Source organism: Rhinoraja longicauda, chromosome 9 (genome assembly GCF_053455715.1).
Source record: "Rhinoraja longicauda isolate Sanriku21f chromosome 9, sRhiLon1.1, whole genome shotgun sequence".
Taxonomy (NCBI): Eukaryota; Metazoa; Chordata; class Chondrichthyes; order Rajiformes; family Arhynchobatidae; genus Rhinoraja; species Rhinoraja longicauda.
In genome coordinates, this window is record NC_135961.1 from 22,793,144 (window position 1) to 22,808,578 (window position 15,435).

General features: G+C 47.9%; 1 protein-coding gene across 4 annotated transcripts in view; it reads right to left on the minus strand.

Annotated features, from left to right (window-relative positions):
• The window catches only part of syt14a (synaptotagmin XIVa), a 131,926-nt gene that overhangs the window by 66,941 nt on the left and 49,550 nt on the right, over window positions 1-15,435 (minus strand). The window lies entirely within an intron of this gene.

Consider the following 15,435-nt stretch of genomic DNA (forward strand, 5'->3'; position numbering starts at 1 on the left):
TTGTCATTTATTCACAGTCTCTGCTGAATTCTCATGCTTTTTTTCCAAGCTTTTTTAAGAGTCTTGGTCAGCTCCTTTGAAAAATAATTCACATACTATTGATAATCATTTTAGTAGACTTGATCAAATTCTAATTAAGATTACAAATAGATGTATTTAGAGTAAATTTCCAATGCATTCTGTAACTCATTTGTTATAAATTCGTAGTTGAGGAACAAAATTCCAGGAAAACAACTAAAACTATGGCTCTTCCCTCCTCTTTTTTGTATGATGCTGCTTCTCATCCCTAGACTCTAAAGGCATGTCAAAGGTTTCTACAGTCGTCTACTTCTTAACTCTCACTCAGCTGCTACACAGCCTCTCTGTGACCAGTCTGCCTTTCTGAAATCTTCTATTAGATGAACTACAATTTTTGCTAAATGAACATTAAGAACCCTACTCCTAAGTGGGACTAGGAAATGATCTACCAAAAAATTCAAGTTTCTTTGTTTTGTTCTGTTCACTTCTCTTCCATCAAGACGCCAGGAAGGTATTAACAGTAATTTAATGCATCAACAGACTCTCTTCAATCTCAAACACGAGAGTTAACTCTCTAGCCCCTTCAGGCAAACCCCGTAGCACTAGTCCCTTCCCCAGCCCTGACCAACCCGTGCCGAGGGGGATGATCCAGGGAGTAGCCTAATCCCCGGGTACCGCCACAGAACCCCCCCCCCCCCCCCCTCCCCAAGAACCGGATGCACGAAACGGACAGGGGAACGTATGAGACGACCAGCCTGTGTGCGCACCACAGCAGTCGCAGGAACCACACCGCCAGGTGAAGAAAGCTGCAGGGATGCTGGGGGTAAGGGCTGGGTCGCAGGACGACCTCGAGGGCGAGGCTGCGCCAGTAAGACCGGCTGGCTAATGTCCACGTGCGCCGGCTTCAGCCGCGCAATAGAGACCGTGTCAGGACGACCTCTCATGTCCAAAACGAAGGTGGCAGAGCCACGCTCGAGCACCTTGAATGGTCCTTCATAGGGACACTTCATAGTCTGGTGTGCATCCCTGCGCAGGAAAACAAACGGACAGTCCTGCAGAGCGGAAGGGACGTGCGGCCGAACCGAACCGTGGCGAGACGTCGGCACCGGTGCAAGCTTGCCCACCGTCTCCCGAAGGTGTTGCAGGGTGGCCGATGGTTGTTCTGCCTGACCCTGGGCTAATGGAATAAACTCACCAGGCACTGTCAGCGGGGCCCCGTACACCAATTCAGCCGAGGAAGTGGCCAAGTCGTCTTTGGGTGCAGTGCGGACGCCCAGTAAAACCCACGGCAACGCGTCGACCCAGTCCGGGTCAATGAGCGGGGCCTTCAGGGCAGCCTTGAACTGGCGGTGGAAGCGTTCCACCAGGCCGTTCGCCTGCGGATGGTACGCCGTGGTGCGGTGCAGGCTAACCCCCAGGTGAGCCATGGCCGACCACAGTTCGGAGGTGAATTGCGGCCCCCGGTCGGACGTAATGTCGAGCGGCACTCCAAATCTGGCAATCCAGTGTGGCGCCAAGGCACGGGCACAAGTAGCGGCAGAAGTGTCTGACAGTGGAGCTGCTTCCGGCCACCGCGTGAAACGGTCGACCACGGTCAGGAGGTGGGTGAAGCCCCGAGAAGGCGGCAGCGGCTCCACGGTCCACGTGGATGTGGTTGAACCGCTGGCGAGGGACGATGAACTCCTGGAGTGGCGCTCACACATGCCGCTGTACTTTGGCAGTTTGGCACGGGATGCAGGTGCGCGCCCAATGCCCAACCTGTTTACGTAACCCGTGCCACACGAAACGGGAAGCCACGAGGGCCTTCGTCGCCTGAATGGAAAGGTGGGCCAGCTCGTGGAGCACCTCGAACATTCTGCGCCACCAGGCAACGGGAACGATGGGGCGCGGCTGCCTGGTGCCACAGAGAATGTCCTCCAACCGCAGGCCCGAAACGGCGGTACGATAGGCGGACATCTCATCGTCCGTCAACTGGGCCGCCGGCAGGGCTGAGTAGTCGATGCCATCGGCCACTTGCAGGACGGCGTGGACCGCGGGTCGAGACAAGGCGTCGGCCACTCTGTTGTCTTTGCCCCCGATGAAACGGATGGAGGTAGTGTACTCCGAGACGAAAGCTAACTGCCGCTGCTGGCGAGCTGACCACGGGTCAGACACCTTGGCGAACGCAAAGGTGAGGGGCTTGTGGTCCGTGTACGCGGTGAAGGTTCACCCCTCGAGGAAGTAGCGGAAGTGGCGGACTGCGAGGTAAAGGGCAAGGAGCTCGCGGTCAAAGGCACTGTAGTTCCGCTGTGCGCCGCAGAGGTGCCTGCTGAAGAAAGCGACAACATCCATCAATCTGCTGTTCTAGCACCGCCCCAACCGCCACATCCGAAGCGTCGACCGTCAGGCTGGTTGGTGCATCCGCCCGTGGGTGCATGAGCATCATGGCCATAGCCAGGGCGTCCTTGGCGTGTTGGAACGCCGCCACCGCATCGTCAGTCCATTCAACCTCCTTGCGTTTGCCCGCCATGAGGTGGAACAGCGGGCGCATGATCAGGGCTGCAGACTGCACAAATCGGTGGTAAAAGGCCAACATCCCAACGAACACCTGGAGGCCCCTCGTGGAAACTGGCGCACCGTGTCCATCTTGTCCAGGAGCAGCAGTGCCCCGTGCGGAGTCACGCGGTGGCCCAGGAAATTGATGGACATCACCCTGAAACAGCATTTGGCTATGTTGATGGCCAGCCCATGATCGCTGAGGCGCTGGCATAGCTGGCGGAGATGGGTAGCATGCTCCTGTCTCGAGAGCGGCTTGCCACCAAAATGTCATAGAGGTAAACGTAAACAGAGTCCAGGCCACTGCACACGCAGTCCATAAGCCGCTGAAAGGCTTGCGCCACGTTCTTAAGTCCGAACGGCATACGGAGAAATTCGAACAGGCCAAAAGGCGTCACGATTGCCGTCTTATAGACGTCGTCTGGGTGGACGGGAAGTTGATTGTAGTCATGCACCAGATTGACCTTGGAAAACACCGTGGCCCCAGCCAGGTGCTCGTTAAAGTCCTGAATGTGGGGACCGGGTCATTGTGGGGTCAGCGATGGTAGCATCGTTAGGCCGACGGTAGTCTCCGCAAGGGCACCAGCCACCATCTGCCTTGCGGACCATATAGAGCAGGGATGCCCACGGGCTGTCGGAGCGGCGCACAATACCCAACAACTCCATAAGGCGGAACTCCTCCCGAGCGAGACGGAGCTTGTCCGGTGGAAGACGTCGCGCCCGGGCGTGCAGGGGTGGGCCAGTGGTGGGAATGTGATGCTCCACCCCGTGCATCAGGGCGGAGGAATGGAACTGGGGGTCGAGGATTTCGGGGAACTCGGCCAGAATGCGTGAGAACGTAACTTCCACGGACGACAGGGGCCCATCAGGCAGCATGACCGGGTCACCCACGTGGAGGGAAACAGGCTGCAAGGTGATAGAGTGCACCAAACGCTGACGCCTGACGTCCACGAGCAGGGAATGTGCCCGTAGAAAGTCCGCGCCCAGCAACGGCTGGGACACATCCGCAATGACGAATGGCCAGAAGAAGCGGCCCTCTGCAAAGTTGAGGGAGAGCGTGCGCACCCCGTATGAGCGGATTGGTGTCCCGTTTACCGTGGCGAGGAGGGGGCCGTGTTTACCATAGCAGATGTCATCATTCGAAGGGGGAAGAACGCTCACCTCAGCCTCTGTGTCCATAAGGAAACGAGTCCCGGTGCGGCGATCCCTCGCAAAAACACGATGAATCTGGCCGGCCGCCGAAGCAATCACTGCGTTTCCCAGGAACGAGCAGGGCTGCTGGCATTGACGGGCTGAAGGTCCCCAGAGCGGGAAAAGTAGCACCAGCCCCCTCTGCTGGTGTCTGTGGAAACGGGTGGCTGTGCGGGCTGATCCGACCACCAGCGACCTCTGGTGGCGTGCAGAGGAACTGACAGCAGGATGCACGGGAAAGACACTCTGCCGGCCGGGTGTGCCTTTGCAGCCGGGTCCCGCCGCGAAGGATGTCGAGGAGCAGTGGAGACGCGGTCGATCGAGGCACCGACCTGCAGATCATCGTCGGACATCGGAGGAATGTCCAGCGCGTCGAGGGCTGACGGGCCATCCAGAGTTCACCGGCGCGGTCGCCCATAGCTTGCATGTTGGTGAGCTGCTGGCGGAGATCGGACAGCAGCTGCTGCAGGTAAGCATGTTTAAATAAAAAGCAGGGCTCGTGGTCACCCATCAGGGCCAGCATATTGCCCAGCAGTACTGACGGGCGGCGTCACCCAGGCCAGTCAATCATAGGATCTGCGTCGCCCGCTCGGTCTTGCTGAGGCTGAACTTCCTTAGGAGAAAGGCCATGAGGCCCTCATACTTATTACCCGCCGGGGGGTGTGGAGAAAAGGTCTGACCCGTCGCACAGTGGCCTGGTCGAGGGTGCCGATAACGTAAAAGTGCTTGGTTGTGTCGGCTGTCACTCCCCGCAGTGCAAACAGCGCCTCGGCCTGGTCAAACTAGAAATCAGGGTCGTCGGTCCAAAGGGAAGGCAGCTTCAACGCCACGGCATGGCGAGCGGCACGGTCAGCAGGGTCCACAGGGTGAGGTCTGGCACAGTCCAGAGGCGGCTGACCGGCAGGGTCCGGAGGCGGCTGACCGGCAGGGCCGGGTAGTGCGTGTTGAGGAACGTTCGGGTCCATCGCGACTTGTGAGGAAATGTCGAGGGTCACCAGTGTAGTGGGTCTGGACGCAGTAGGAATCAGGCAAGACGCCAGGTGGGTATTAACAGTAATTTAATGCAGCAACAGAACATCCACACTCTCTTCAGTCTCAAGCACAAGAGTTAACTCTCTAGCCCCTTCAGGCAAATCCCGTAGCACTAGTCCCTTACCCAGCTCTGTCCAACCCGTGCCGAGGGGGATGATCCAGGGAGTGGCCTAATCCCTGGGTACCGCCACAATACGATGGTTATTGCAACGTTTTTTTTGTCATCAGTACATCCTTGAAAAAGCTTATCCTCAAAAATGTTGATCCTCAAGATGTTTATTATTTGGTTATGTTTATGAGTTTTTAAGTATAAGCAGTTTTCAAAAATACTTATTTCTTCACAATATTTTTCATTATGCCCAGTGAATTACAATATTACAATATTATACTTTTAAGTGTAAGCAGTTTTCAAAAATACTTATTTCTTTACAGTATTTTTCATTATGCCCGGTGAAGTACAATATTACAACAGGTATTTCTTTGTATTTGTAATTGTTAAAGTTTCATGGCTCTGGAAACACTAATGCTATTGATAGCTGTTCAGTTGGTGGAGGCTCAATAGTAGTAAAACTGCAGCTTGAGCTGAGACATTTCTTTACTATGCTGAGCCATGCCAAGAGGACTCTGATGGGGGAACAAACAATATGGTATCGGAACAGATGGCCAATTATTTTGGGTCACCGTAATATTTGCGCTATTATATTGTTCTTTACTTGATATTAATAATCTATTAAGTGAAATGAAACACTAAAAACGATATTTCTGCTTGACAACTTTACACCTTGTGAAAAGTAAATAGAGCTTGTCATTTCTATTTGTAAGTAATAACAATGAATCAGAGGACACAAATTATGGTTTAATTTGAGAAAGTAAAATTAAAGACTTTTTCATATCCATATTCAGTAGATTTCTTTCTTTTCTATCAAATGCCATTAAAAGGAAGAGTGGATTATAGTAATTAATGGCAAATTACACTATCTTTTACAGTTAGAGCCTGAAATAATGCCATTAATTTGAAAATGACATTCAAATTATAACCATGTACTTAAATTATTTGTGGTTACAGACAAATTCAGAACATTAACTGAAAATCTAGAGAAATATCTCAGGAAAAAAAATTAAAAGTAAAACATTGAGTAAAGAAGATATCAATAATGATTTGATATGCTGCCTAACAAATATTTCCTTGCTGATTATATATACCTGGATTTCTAAATCATAAATATGGCAGTTGTTCATTGCATTTATGTTTATTATTTTCAGTGTCTGTTCCTTGCTATAATTACCTGTACATGTCGGCTTAAATTAATCTAATTTCATCCTTCTTGTTACATAAGGCTGTTTGCATTTAACTATATGACTTGTCGCTTGTTTTCGAGATTCCCAGTTTTCAGGTATTTCCCTCTAATGAGAATGTCAAACATGTAGAAACAACTTGGGAACCCTTTACTAAACCTTTTGAAATATATCACCAAATGGTTCCAGCAGACAAGGGGAAATTGAAAACAAAAAAAAAGTGAAATAGAAACAGAAAATGTCAGAAATACACAGAACAGCACCTGTAATTGAATTTTTGTGATAAAACCTTCACCAATACTGCAAAGGAAATGTAATTGCATTCTTATAGAACTTACTAAAATGAGTAGAGAATCACATATTAATTAATCATGACAAATACACAGACTCAGAAACTGCTTTATATAGAACATAGAAAGGTTCAGCACAAGAACAGGCCCTTTGGCCCACAATGATTTGGCCAAACATAATACCAAGATAAACTAATCTCAACCGCCTACATATGATCTATATCCCTTCACTCCCTGTACCTATCTAAAAACCTCTTAAACACCAATATCATATCTACCCCCACCACTACTCCTGGCAGCGCATTCCAGGCCCTCGCCACCGTCTGGGTAAAAAGAAACCAGTCCTGCACATCTCCTTTAAACATAGCCCCTCTCACTTTAAAGCAATGGTCACCGATCTTTGACATTTCCACACTAGGATTAAGGGTCTGACTGTCTATCCTATCTATGCCTCACATAATCTTCTATTCTGCTACCATGCTCCCATCAACCTCTGTGATTCTAGAGAAAACAATTCAAGTTTGTCTAACCTCTCATTGTAGCTAATACCTCTTAATCTAGGAAGCATTCTGGTCAACCTCCTCAGCATCCTACTACATCATTCCTGTAAAGGGGTGAACAGAATTACAGACAGTACCTCAAATATGGCCTAACCAAAGTCTAATAGAGCTGCATCATGATTTGTTGACTCTTATGTTGAATGGCAAAGGCCCCTGCAATCTCCTCTCTTGTTTTTCTTAATAACTTCGGATGGATCCCATCAAGCCCAGGCTATTTATCCACCTCAATGTCCTGTTAAATGGTCACGTGTGGCTGCGCCTAACGGCTGCGGCTCTCTGGCAGTCTGTTTGTCTTTTTTTTCTTTTTTTTGTGTGTGTCGGTGTTGGGATGGTTTTTGTTTCTGTTTTTGGCTGTGTATGTGTGGGGGGTGTGGTGGGGTGGGGGAAACCTTTCTTTTATTAGGTCTCTTCCCCGGGGCTCAGCTCGGCCGCGGGGCCTTCCATCGCCCGCGGGGCCTTCCATCGCCCGCGGGGCCTTCCATCGCCCGGCGCGGCGTGGCCGCTGGACTTAACATCGCCGGCGCGGCTCGGCCGCGGGACCTAACAGTGCCCGGCGTGGCTCGGCCGCGGGGCTTTCCATCACCCGGTATGGCCGCGGGACGGTTTAGTGCTCGGTGCGGCTCGGCCGCGGGGCCTTCCATCGCCCGGTGCGGCTCGGCTGCGGGACTTAACATCGCCGGCGCGGCTCGGCTGCGGGACGTTTCAGTGCCCGGTGCGGCTCGGCCGCGGGACTTAGCAGCGGCCGCAGTGCCTTCCATCGCCTGGCGCGGCTCGGCCGCTGGACTTAACATCGCCGGCGCGGCACGGCCGCGGGACGTTTCAGTGCCCGGTGCGGCTCGGCCGCGGGACGTTTCAGTGCCCGGTGCGGCTCGGCCGCGGGACGTTTCAGTGCCCGGTGCGGCTTGGCCGCGGGGCCTTCCATCCCCTTGCGGGGGCTGTGCGTGTCGGTTGCCTTGGTAGGGGTCGAGCTGCCTGTCCGTGGGCGCGGGGGGAAGAGAGTGGAAGTCTTGTTGCCTTCCATCACAGTGAGGGGGTGTTTGGAGTCACTGTGATGGATGTTTGTGTCGGGGTCGTGTGTCCTGTGTTCTTTTCTTTTTTGCTGTGTCTTGTGACTGCTGAAATTTTGTTCGGTATTTATACCGAATGACAATAAAGTTCTGTTATACTGTTATACTGTTATACTGTTATACTTCAAGAGCCCAAATGCAATCTCCTCCTTGATCTCAAACTGCTCTTGCATATTCGTAATCTCCACACTTTTCTCCATTGTGAATACAGACACAAAATGTTCATTTCGTACCTCATCTACATACTGACTCCAAGCACAAATCTTATATTTATCCTTGAGTGGCCCTACCTCCCTGGGTTCCCTCTTTTTTTAGAGATACAGCATGGAAACAGGCCCTTTGGCCCACCGTGTCAGCCAAGATCCCTACACATTGACACTATCCTACACACACTAGGGACAATTTACACATACCAAGCCAATTAACCTACAAACCTGTACGTTTTTGGAGTCATGGGGAGAACTCTGTACAGACAGCACCCATAATCGGGATTGATCCCGGGTCTCCAGCACTGCAAGCGCTGTTAAGGCAGCAACTCTACCGTTGCGCCACCGTGCCGCCCCTCTTATTTTTCATGTATGTATAAAAAGCCGTGAGATTTTCTTTAATCCGATTCACCTAAGCCATTTTGTGGCCCTTTTAGGTGCTTTTAATCAGCAGCTTGAGCTCTTTCCTCCTTGCTTTATATTCCTCAAAGGCTCTGTCTGGTTTAATCTTCTTGAACCTTACATACACTTCCTTTTTCTTTTTGACCAAGCTTACTACCACTTTTGCCACCCAAGGTCTCCTTTACCTTACCATCCTTATCTCTCCTCACGATAACATGCCATTCCTGAATTTTAATCAACTGGCCTTAAAACAAATCCAACATGTTAGATGCAACAACTTCTCCCAATTTATTCTCCCTAGCACCTACCTCATAAACTTGTAATCTGCCTTACTCCAATTTAGTACCTTCCTTCAAGGTCCAGGGTCATCCCTTTTCAAAACATTCTTAAAACTTATGGAGTTGTGATCACTATCCCCAAAATGCTGAACCATTTTGAAAATCTGCTGAAACAACAGTGTCAGTCACCTGGCCAGGCTCATTACTCAATATCAGGTCCAGTATGGTCCCTCCACGCATTGGACTGTTTCAGGAAGTCCTCCTGGATACACCTAACAAATTCTGCTCCATCTAAGCCTTTTGTACTAGGTTACTCCCAGTCAATATTGGGGATGTTAAATCTGCACACTACAACAATCATATTGCTTTTGCATCTTTCAGTAAGCTGTCTGCATATCTGTTCCTTTAGCTCCCGCTGGCTTTGGGGCTCGTACAGGAGAACATGACATCCCTGAGTGTTTATTAAAAGGTAAATATATGTTTATGGTAAAATTGTATCATATGACATTTCATCCCACTTTTAGATAAGATTAAAGAACAACATTGAGGAAAATAGAATTAATAAAGTATTAAGGAGAAAACTAGAAGAAAATGGAAGAGAAAACTAAAGTTTGAAATTGATGTTAAATGCTCAGATGAGGCTTCTCCAGATGAAAATTAAATATTACACCTAAAATCTCATTTTAGGTCACTGAGAATGAGTATGGTAGACTAGTGGTGCGATACAGAAAAATTAGGTTCATGCTTGAAGAAAGATCAAAGGTACCCACAAATTATCCTGATGTGTGTATATATGACCCCTCCTGACTTCCAGGTCCATGGAGTCAGAAACTCAGGAGAAAAATAAGGGTGTAAATCTACATAATCATAAGTCTTGCATACATCAGATATTAATTGCATATTAAAATACCTAGAGCTAGGAAACATCCATCTCACTTCACTGAATTTCTTAACTACCTTCCATCTGTTCGCAATGTTGATCAACATAAATAAAGACAGGTATAAATAGCTGCCAATTTTGCCAGCCACATGCTATAAATAAAGAACTACCACCAAATTCAATCATTTGATTTATTTCTTAAGGTATCAAATTTGTACTGGCAACTATGTCCCCTTAAATAATTTATATTACTTGGTGGGGTTTTTTCAACCAGGTTTATTGTTTTACTCACTGTTTTATTTTCTAGCCAAAATGAATGCATTATCATACAACATTTATATTATACTTAAAATGCACATTACTACTCTTGTCCAAAGTCAGCAAGTATATGTTAGAAAAACTTCCAAAGTGTTACATTACACAATCATTAACCTGTAATTGCAGGGATATGCTGGAAGGATGTGCCAATTTGTAACAATGATGCAAAAACAAAAATTATGACCAATGTTATCACTGCTTCACAATAACAAAGGTAGACACAAAAAATTGGAGTAACTCAGCAGGTCAGGCAGCATCTCGGGAGAGAAGGAATGGATGACGTTTTCGGGTCGAGACCCTTCTTCAGACAGATGTCAGGGGGGGGGCGGGACAAAAATAGAATGTAGTCGGAGACTCCATTCCTTCACAATATTCCTTCACAATAACAAATTTACCTGTTGCGATTTAACTGATGAAGGCAAATGCTATCTTGGGAATTGATGTCTACAGTTCTTGTTTAGCCATATTGAAGTTACGGACATTACATTATTAACAATGGAAGCAAATTTCAGAGGAAGTACTGCCATTACTAAGAGTGTTTTACACAATCAACCAGGAAGAACTTTTGGAATATTACTCTTTTCAAACAATAACAGTTTGAGAAATAACTAAAATAGCATTATATAGTCTAGGACTGTACGTCTGTATCATAGGCCAACGTATTAAGTGCCATTGGAAGATCTCACATCGAATATTACACACTTTCTATCACAACACAGCCGATATGTTTTATAGGTGCTGCATAACCTGAGTAGCAATTTTATAATATTGTAGGATTGAAAGCTGCAACCCATCTGACGTTTTTAATACATAATGGGCATTTAATCAACTTAATAGGCAAATTGTATTGATTAAAACCCAGACTTCGATCCAAACATCCTGAAAATTGCAAACGTTCAGCTACATGTGATCAGTGGATAAAGAAAAGCACAAGCAATTGATAGAGTCATAGAGTTACACAGCATAGAAACAGGCCTTATGGCCCAACTCATCCATGGCGACTGAGAAGCCTATTCACTTTAGTCCCATTTGGCTGCATTTGACCCATTTGACCCATAGCCCTTTGAACTTCTCTTATTCACATGAAAGTAAACTACTACAAATTTTTTATGATTTAGATTTTGTCTTTTGCAATCTCAGTGGAGCCTGTTGGTGCAGTACCTGCTACCGCTTCCTCACAGTTTATGGGCCTAGGTTTGATCCTAATCTGGGTTGCTGTCTCAGCTATGGAATTTGCATGTTATTGCATGAGCGAATAGATTTCTGCCATCCCAGAGCCACGTTAGCATGTCTACTGTGTGATGTCTATAAACTTACCCCTTAGTTTTAGGTAAACAGCATGTGAGTGCGAATAAATTGCAGGGCTTCAGGAAAGAAGTGGGATTGATGGGGTGTTCTGCTGGGAAGGAAATGGACTTGATGTGCTGAATGCGCTTAAGTGGTCTTTTGTAAATTCCTCGTGTCTAGCATCTGTGATGTTCTTAAGCTGACTGAACTGCAAAAATAGATTTACGAATTCTGATTGTCAGTAAATGGAGAGCATCACAGTTCTAAGCTTCATACTTTTTAGAATAATTTAAGTATCACAAAATTAAATGGATAGAATACAACGACACTGCAGAAAGTTGAACTTTGCATGGTCATTATTTCAATGTTGATTGCCTAACTGGAAGTTACAAAACACACTGTGTGGGTGTTATGGGAATAGCGCACCCGGTGGTGCAGTACCGGGGATATATTACCCATGAGGCTGTAGCCAGAGAGATCCTGAATTAAAATGGCTGAACCCAAGACTCGAGTGTAAAGCCTCTGTTAATTAGTTGTGTAGCTGTACTGTAGCAGGTTACAGAAAGGAAACACACTAACAAAACATGGTGTCAGATCGGGGCCTGCTTCAGGATCAATCGAAAGGACGACAGCAGACGACATTTGTGAGTAATTACTGCTGAGAGACGACTGTGGGGCCTACATTGTTTCCATTGATAGAGGGGCGGATTTATCAGGAAAATGGAGCAGCTGAAGCCCCCTAGGCAAATGAATTTTGAGGCAAGGGACCTGCCAATGGAGTGGAGACAATGGAGGGAAGAGTTTGAGCTCTATGTTGATTTGAGCATGGAAGGGAAGGAGGACAAGACAATGAGGAAACTGCTAATGTACCTAGTTGGACCGCAAGGGAGGGAGCTCTACCAAACGCTCGAGACACGGACGCCGGAGGGCAACGTACAAGAAGTTACGCTAGCGCAGGCACTCGATGCTTTCGAAAAGCATTGTCAACCCGTGAGGAACGAGACCGTCGACAGGTATAGATTCTTTATGCGGAGCCAAGAGAGAGGGGAGACTTTTGATTCGTTTTTAATAGAACTGAAGCTCTTGGCAGCTCATTGCGGTTTCAGAGTTGAAGGATTCACTGATACGTGATAGAATAATATGCAGCATAAGGGATGACATGCTGCGGGAAAGACTTCTCCGAGAAACCTCACTTGACTTAGAAAAGTGTGTGAAGGCATGCCAGGCTTCGGTGCTGGCCAAGGCCAGAGTTGATGTCCTGTTAGGGGACCAGCGACAAGATGTCTGTGCAGCGAGACATGAGGGGAAACGATACCAGCCAACCATAGAGTGCAAATACTGTGGATACAAACATGAGAGAAAGAAGGAGAAATGTCCGGCATATGGCAGGGAGTGTTTCAAATGCCATCAGAAAGATCATTTCGCCTCACAATGCAGGGAAAAGCAGGGGCAGCAGAAGAAAGAAAAGAAAGGGAAAAAACCTGTGCATGCAGTGGTGGAAGTGGAGAGCTCCAGGGATGAGTATGATGACAGTCAAGAGGTTGATGAAATTCACACAATGGAACTGCAAGCAGAAGCAGGAAAAGCAGAAAGTGTGCACAGGGTTGAGGAGACTCAATTCCCAAAGAAAATCTTTGCGACCATGATGCTGAAAGGGAAGGAAGTAAAATTCCAGGTGGACAGTGGAGCCACATGTAACATCATTCCCAAGATGTATGCGAAGGATGTGGATGAAACCAAGCAAGTATTGTCCATGTACAACAATACGACAGTGGTGCCTCTTGGGAAAAGCACGATGAGACTGGTGAACCCGAAGAATGGAAGGAAATACAAAGTAGAGTTTGTAGTCCTGGAGGAAGATTGCATTCCAATCCTGGGAAGCAGGGCAGCCCAGCAGATGGGGCTCATCTCAGTTTGTACAGAGAACATAATGACACTGAGTGGCAGTGAAATCCCTCTGACCAAGGAAAGATTGATAGCGGAGTATGCTGATGTGTTTGAAGGGACAGGTAAATTTGAGGGCAGGTACCATCTGCTGGTAGCTGACAGCATAACGCCGGTGATCCACCCACCACGAAGAATCCCTGTAGCCTTACAGAGTAAGCTGAAAGAGGAGTTGGGCAGACTGACAGAAGCGGAAATAATTGCCCCAGTAGAGACCCACACACCATGGGTATCCAGCCTTGTGTGTGTAGAAAAGCCCAATGGGAAGTTGAGAGTGTGTTTAGACCCGAGGGATCTGAACAAGGGGCTTAAAAGAAGTAATTACCCAATGACGACGATCGAAGATGTCCTCACCGACCTGAATGATGCCAAGGTCTTTAGCACGTTTGATGCCAAGAACGGGTTTTGGCATGTGGAACTGGATGATGAGAGTTCTCAGCTTACGACATTTAACACACCATATGGTAGATATAGGTGGAGACGCATGCCGTTTGGTCTGTCCACGGCCCCTGAGGAGTTCCAGCGACGACAGAACCAAGTGCTGGAGGGCCTGGAATGAGTGAGGTCTGTTGCTGACGACATCCTAGTGTTTGGGAAAGGAAAAACGGCAGAGGAAGCAGAAAGAGACCATGACAGGAAGGTTAAAGCTCTGATGGAGAGATGTCGTGACCGTCACCTGAAGCTGAACATAGAGAAGGCAAAGCTGAAGGTGAAGGAAGTCACTTTCATAGGACATAGAGTCTCTGCTGCAGGACTGAAACCAGATCCAGGGAAGGTAGAAGCCGTGCTACATATGCCTAACCCAACGGATGTCCAAGGAGTTCAGCGATTTATTGGTTTTGTTAACTACTTGAGCAAATTCCTTCCTGGATTAAGCGACCTATGTGAACCGCTACGCAAGCTGACACAGAAGGATGTAGTTTGGTGGTGGGCACAGGTGCATGACAGGGCGGTGATGGACATAAAGAAGCTAGTAACTGCCGAGCCAGTACTCAGATACTATGATCCATCCAAGGAGCTGACAGTACAGGCCGACGCGTCAGAAACTGGACGGTGCGGCGCTGATGCAGGAGGGCCATCCAGTTGCCTATGCCAGCAGGGCCCTGACGGATGCGGAGACCAGATATGCACAAATAGAAAAAGAATTGCTGGCAGTAATGTTTGGTCTAGAGAGGTTCCATGTGTACACATATGGAAGGCCAGTGAATGTGCAGTCAGACCATAAGCCACTGGAGATAATCGCCACAAAACCACTTCATCGGGCACCAAAGAGATTGCAGAGGATGCTGGTGAGGATGCAGACCTATGATGTGACAATAAGATACAGACCAGGGAAGGAGATGCACCTTGCAGACACGCTGAGCAGAGCATATATTCAGACTGGCAAGACTGACAAGACCATGAGAGAACTGGAGACTGTAAACCTGGCAAGGCACATCCCAATAGCACAGCCTCTGCTAAATGGCATAAGGGATGCAACAGGAGAAGATGAGACTATGCAGAAACTGCAAGAGGTGATCAAACGAGGCTGGCCAGAGAACAAGAAGGATGTTGACCCAGAGCTCATCTCCTATTTCCATGTGAGGGACGAGCTGAGTGTTGGAGATGGTCTCATATTTAGGGGAGAGAGAGTAATCATCCCTAAAGCCAGGAGACGCGACATGCTCACAAGAGTACATGATTCTCACATTGGTGTGAATGGCTGTCTAAGAAGGGCAAGAGAATGTCTGCACTGGCCCGGAATGAGTGCAGAAATCAAGGACTTCATACATAAATGTGAGACATGTCAAGCTCAAGGGAAAGAGCAACCAAAAGAAACGCTGCATTCCCATGAAATTCCAGAGAGACCATGGGCGAAGGTGGGTGCAGATTTGTTCCACTTGGATGGAAGGAACTATTTGATCACTGTGGACTATTTCTCAGGATATTGGGAAATAGACTATCTAGGGAAAACACTGGCAGTGAATGTCATCCATAAAATGAAAGGCCAGTTCGCAAGATATGGAATACCAGATCAGCTCATAACAGATAATGGGCCACAGTTCACAGCTGAGGAGTTCAAGAGTTTTACCAAGAAGTGGCAGTTTGAACATACGAGCACATCACCCTATTATCCACAGAGTAATGGAAA